The sequence below is a fragment of the Salmo trutta genome, chromosome 20 (genome assembly GCF_901001165.1).
Source record: "Salmo trutta chromosome 20, fSalTru1.1, whole genome shotgun sequence".
In the NCBI taxonomy this organism is placed as follows: Eukaryota; Metazoa; Chordata; class Actinopteri; order Salmoniformes; family Salmonidae; genus Salmo; species Salmo trutta.
This window is the reverse complement of record NC_042976.1, coordinates 110,242-116,241: the sequence shown is the minus strand read 5'-3', so window position 1 is coordinate 116,241 and position 6,000 is coordinate 110,242. Positions and strand designations below refer to the sequence as shown.

Genomic DNA, 6,000 nt, shown 5'->3' with positions numbered 1-6,000 from the left:
AAGAACAAATTCTTATTGACAATGACAGCCTACCCCGGCCAAACCCTAACAACACTGAGCCAGTTGTGCGCCACACTATGCGACTCCCAATCACAGCTGGTTGTGATACAGCCTGGAATCAAACCAGGTTCTGTAGTGACCCCTCTAGCACTGAGATGCAGTGCCTTAGACCGCTGCGCCACTCGGGAGCCCGAAGTAGACTACGGCAAAAAGTTTCCTCCACTGCAAAAATACTGAATCTTAGGAGTCAAGCTTGACGCCCAGAAATGCAAGTCAACCGCCAAGGAATTGAGGAATCGATTATTTTAGAGTCGACTCCTCACCACAACCTAAAGCACACTGATGCCGCATTTTATATCACTGCATGATAAAACTGGGGGGAACAAAAATGAAATGTCAGAATATGGTTGGGGTGGTCATGTCCCCCATCCCCAATGAAAGTTGTGCCCCTCAGTACAATGCAGTTGCAGCATATAATGATATTATATGAAAGTATATACATTAGTAGTGCAGTAAGGTGACAGAACTATTGCATTGGTCCGGTAGACAAAACTGACTTCAGTGTGTAAAGAATATGAATAAATGTTAAGTGTGTGGTAGGGTGCAGGAGTCAGCCCAGGGTTCAGCTGTTGGGGCAGTCTTGTGGCTTGGGGTAGAGACTGGCTTTGAGACAGGTGGTCTGAGACTTGATGTTGACCTGGGCATAAGGAAGGCGGCAAATAGCAAGCGGGAGGACATTTTTTGTTATCTGGGAAGCTGCTTACTAATCTGCCTCCACCTACCTAGTAAAGTAGCCTATGATGTTAGACTCTGAAAAACATATACGTTTTACATAGCACTGAGCCTGAGAATGGTTAAAACGCAGTTTTCCATTGTTTAGCTAGCTAAATAACTGATGGTGGAAATGAACGGCTGAGATAAGATTCGTTGCATTTAGTGGAAGCATGGAAATGAAAGGTTCGTAGTTAAAAATATTTTTCCATTTCCCGTAGCTAGCTAGCTACCAGTACTGTACCAAACAATCTAACGTTAGCTAGCTAATATGTTTTCCCTCAAAGAATAAGCATGTCGTTGGACGCCGATGTATTTCCAAAACAATATGCTCAAACATGCCTTGTAGCTCATTTCAATCATCACTTATTTTAGCATCTCTAACCAACTTGTACGATGATAGTTGGCAACACCAGTGTTTTTCAAATAATATTACGGTGAGGGGCCTTTGTTTCTAAGCGGTGCTTGATATTGACCAATTAGCAACATCGATTTTAGCTACCGCTAGCTAACTTGGTTAGCCAGGCCTGGTCAAGCAGAGCAACCTTGTTAGCTAGCTACACTTTCCATTTAGTTATCCATGAGTTATACCATCATGGTATTGTTAGCTAACTAGTTAACCAGTTATTTAGTTGTAATTTTGATAGCTAGCTAACGTCTTCGCGATAGCTAGCTAATTAACTAGCTTTCTACCTAGCATGAAGCAATGCTAGCAAGGCAGAATACAGCTTCACCAGCTAGCTAAAAATGTCGCTAGCTAACAGCCCGTATCAACAGCGCCTGCTTTTAGCTTGCTATTGAGGACACGGGCTAGTTGGCTATTTTGAATCTCGCTGGTTAACTTAAAAACCAGCTAACTTTGCTAGCAAACAAAAACATCAGAACCGAATCTGGGCCAAATCAAGGATGACATCTTCTGGCTCATATTGTCAAATTAATCGTAGGCGGACAGACAATATCTCAGTCTTCACAGTTGATATTTCAGTACTGATTAAAAAAAAAGACCGGTCGACTAGCTAGCTAACATTCGCTAGTTTTGCCTGAAATGTGTGGCATTATATAGTAAAATGGGTCACATCAAATTACATTACTAAAGCCCTAAAAAGTAGTTACATGTGGGATGCCTGATGATCAAGGTAACCGTTGATCATTTTGAGAACTAACTTCTGCTAGCTAGCTCAAGAATATCACACTACCTGTGTCATTTGACAGTAAGTCATAGCTACATCATCATAAAAAAAATGCTAACATACATGGAATAGAATTAACTTATTCTGACAATTTCTGTTGGCTGTTATCTGGGCATTGCTTGATCTGTGGCCATATCAGGTCAATGCTGCTGTTTGGAAGACACTTCAGTTCGGGGACAGACAGAGAAGAGTTTTGTAACCTTTATTTAACTAGGCAAGTCAGTTAATTACAAATTATTATTTACAATGACGGCCTACACTGGCTAAACCCGGATGAAGCTGGGCCAATTGTGCGCAGCCCTATGGGACTCCCAATCACGCCGGTTGTGACACAGCCTGGAATCGAACCAGTGCCTTAGACCGCTGTGCCGCTTGGGAGCCCATTAGTTTTATATCATACTAATTGTTTATTGGTTCCAACAAATGTCTGAATGTTCTGTCCTCAGAGTGGGGCCTCCAGACTGGACCATGAAGCAGTCAGTGATGAACTAGGTCCTAGGGAACACTGAATCATTCCTATTAATTAGATCACCCTGCCTGAGAGGTGCACACATGGGATACCATCAATAGCATGACATGGGGATCCCTAATAAATATTTGTATTTATTATGGATCTCTATTAGTTCCTGCCAAGGCAGCAGCTACTCTTCCTGGGGTTTATTATGGATCCCCATTAGTTCCTGCCAAAGCAGCAGCTACTCTTCCTGGGGTTTATTCCTGCCAAGGCAGCAGCTACTCTTCCTGGGGTTTATTATGGATCCCCATTAGTTCCTGCCAAAGCAGCAGCTACTCTTCCTGGGGTTTATTCCTGCCAAGGCAGCAGCTACTCTTCCTGGGGTTTATTATGGATCCCCATTAGTTCCTGCCAAAGCAGCAGCTACTCTTCCTGGGGTTTATTATGGATCCCCATTAGTTCCTGCCAAGGCAGCAGCTACTCTTCCTGGGGTTTATTATGGATTCCCATTAGCTGTTGCCAAGGCAGCAGCTACTCTTCCTGGGGTTTATTATGGATCCCCATTAGCTGCTACTCTTCCTGGGGTCCAAACATTTTAAAGCACTTACATTACATATAAAACAAAAGATAAAACAGTACATCATATCAAATTATTACACCACTACATATCTACAATACAGTGTTTGATACCACCATACAACAATATCACAATGTGTGCATGTGCATATACTTTTGTGTGTCTCTTCACACTCCCCGTTGTTCCGTAAGGTTTATTTTTATGTTTTTATTTTATCTGATTCTACTGCTTCCATCAGTTACTTGACGTTGAATAGAGTTGCATGTAGTCATGGCTCTATGTAGTACTGTGCACATCCCGTAGTTTGTTCTGGACTTGGGGACTGTGAAGAGACCTCTGGTAGCATGTCCTGAGGGGTATGCATGGATGTCTGAGCTGTGTGCAAGTATTTTAAACAGACAGCTTGGTACATTCAGCTTGTCAACGCCTCTTACAAAAACAAGTAGTGATGAAGTCAATCTCTCTTCCACTTTGAGCCATGAGAGATTGACATGCATGTCATTGTTAGCTTTCCACTTACTTTTAAGGGCCAGCCGTGCTGCCCTGATCTGAGCCAACTGCAATTTTCCCAAGTCCCTCTTTGTGGCACCTGACCACACTGCTAAACAGTAGTCTAGGTGCGACAAAACTAGGGCCTGTAGGACCTGCCTTGTTGATAGTGTTGTTAAGAAGGTAGAAACTAGGGCCTGTAGGACCTGCCTTGTTGATAGTGTTGTTAAGAAGGTAGAGCAGTGCTTTATTATGGACAGACTTCTCCCCATCTTAGCTACTGTTGTATCAATATGTTTTGACCATGACAGTTTACAATCCAGGGTTACTCCAAGCAGTTTAGTCACCTCAACTTGCTCAATTTCCACATTATTCATTACAAGATTTAGTTGAGGTTCAGTGAATGATTAATCCCAAATACAATGCTTTTAGTTTTAGAAATATTTAGGACAAACTTATTCCTTGCTACCCATTCCGAAACTAACTGCAGCTCTTTAAGTGTTTCAGTCATTTCAGTTGCTGTAGTAGCTACGTGTATAGTGTTGAGTCATCCGCATACATAGACACACTGGCTTTACTCGTTAGTAAAGATTGAAAAAAGTAAAGGGCCAGGTCTGATTTCTTACCAACTTATCCTCATTTTAGATCTGTAGTTCACAATTTCTTAGCAATGTTAGCAAATATGTCACTATGCATATAGCCAGTTATTCACATTAATGTGTATTTGTATTATTGTCTCACTTGTCTAAAATTAAAATAGTATGTACAGGCAAATAAGAAACATAAGTTAGAAAGTGGCAGGTGAAATAGTCTAGCAGAATCAGTGTTGTCTTCCAGGTGTGTCTAGAGTGGTGGCAGGTCTGTTGAGACAGGCCATGAAACAACTAGCTAGATGCTAAGAAGACAGGCCATGAAACAACTAGCTAGATGCTGAGGAGACAGGCCATGAAACAACTAGCTAGATGCTAAGAAGACAGGCCATGAAACAACTAGCTAGATGCTGAGGAGACAGGCCATGAAACAACTAGCTAGATGCTGAGGAGACAGGCCATGAAACAACTAGCTAGATGCTGAGGAGACAGGCCATGAAACAACTAGCTAGATGCTAAGGAGACAGGCCATGAAACAACTAGCTAGATGCTGAGGAGACAGGCCATGAAACAACTAGCTAGATGCTAAGGAGTCAGGCCATGAAACAACTAGCTAGATGCTAAGGAGACAGGCCATGAAACAACTAGCTAGATGCTAAGGAGACAGGCCATGAAACAACTAGCTAGATGCTGAGGAGTCAGGCCATGAAACAACTAGCTAGATGCTAAGGAGTCAGGCCATGAAACAACTAGCTAGATGCTGAGGAGACAGGCCATGAAACAACTAGCTAGATGCTAAGGAGACAGTTGAGACAGGCCATGAAAAAACTAGCTAGATGCTGAGGAGACAGTTGAGACAGGTCATGAAACAACTAGCTAGATGCTGAGGAGACAGGCCATGAAACAACTAGCTAGATGCCAAGGAGATTTAGAAATATTTAGGACAAACTTATTCCTTGCTGCCCATTCCGAAACTAACTGCAGCTCTTTAAGTGTTTCAGTCATTTCAGTTGCTGTAGAAATGTAAATGTAAATGAGACAGTTGAGACAGGTCATGAAACAACTAGCTAGATGCTAAGGAGACAGGCCATGAAACAACTAGCTAGATGCTAAGGAGACAGACCATGAAACAACTAGCTAGATGCCAAGGAGACAGGCCATGAAACAACTAACTAGATGCTAAGGAGCCAGTTGAGGCAGGCCATGAAACAACTAGCTAGATGCCAAGGAGACAGGCCATGAAACAACTAGCTAGATGCTAAGGAGCCAGTTGAGGCAGGCCATGAAACAACTAGCTAGATGCCAAGGAGACAGGCCATGAAACAACTAGCTAGATGCTAAGGAGACAGGCCATGAAACAACTAGCTAGATGCTAAGGAGACAGGCCATGAAACAACTAGCTAGATGCTAAGGAGACAGGCCATGAAACAACTAGCTAGATGCTAAGGAGACAGGCCATGAAACAACTAGCTAGATGCTAAGGAGTCAGGCCATGAAACAACTAGCTAGATGCTGAGGAGACAGGCCATGAAACAACTAGCTAGATGCTGAGGAGACAGGCCATGAAACAACTAGCTAGATGCTAAGGAGACAGGCCATGAAACAACTAGCTAGATGCTGAGGAGACAGGCCATGAAACAACTAGCTAGATGCTAAGAAAACAGGCCATGAAACAACTAGCTAGATGCTAAGGAGACAGTTGAGACATGCCATGAAACAACTAGCTAGATGCTAAGGAGACAGGCCATGAAACAACTAGCTAGATGCTGAGGAGACAGGCCATGAAACAACTAGCTAGATGCTGAGGAGACAGGCCATGAAACAATTAGCTAGATGCTGAGGAGACAGTTGAGACAGGCCATGAAACAACTAGCTAGATGCTGAGGAGACATGCATGAAACAACTAGCTAGATGCTGAGGAGCCAGTTG

General features: G+C 42.9%; 1 protein-coding gene across 2 annotated transcripts in view; it reads left to right on the top strand.

Annotated features, from left to right (window-relative positions):
• Positions 1-650: 650 nt before the first annotated feature.
• The window catches only part of LOC115155374 (speckle-type POZ protein-like A), a 96,863-nt gene continuing 91,513 nt past the window's right edge, over positions 651-6,000 (top strand). The window contains exon 1 of one of the 2 annotated variants that reach the window (XM_029701934.1): positions 651-957. The gene's annotated coding sequence lies outside the window, so the exon portion shown is untranslated. The remainder of the gene's footprint in view (positions 958-6,000) is intronic. The other variant, XM_029701933.1, reaches the window with a different exon arrangement.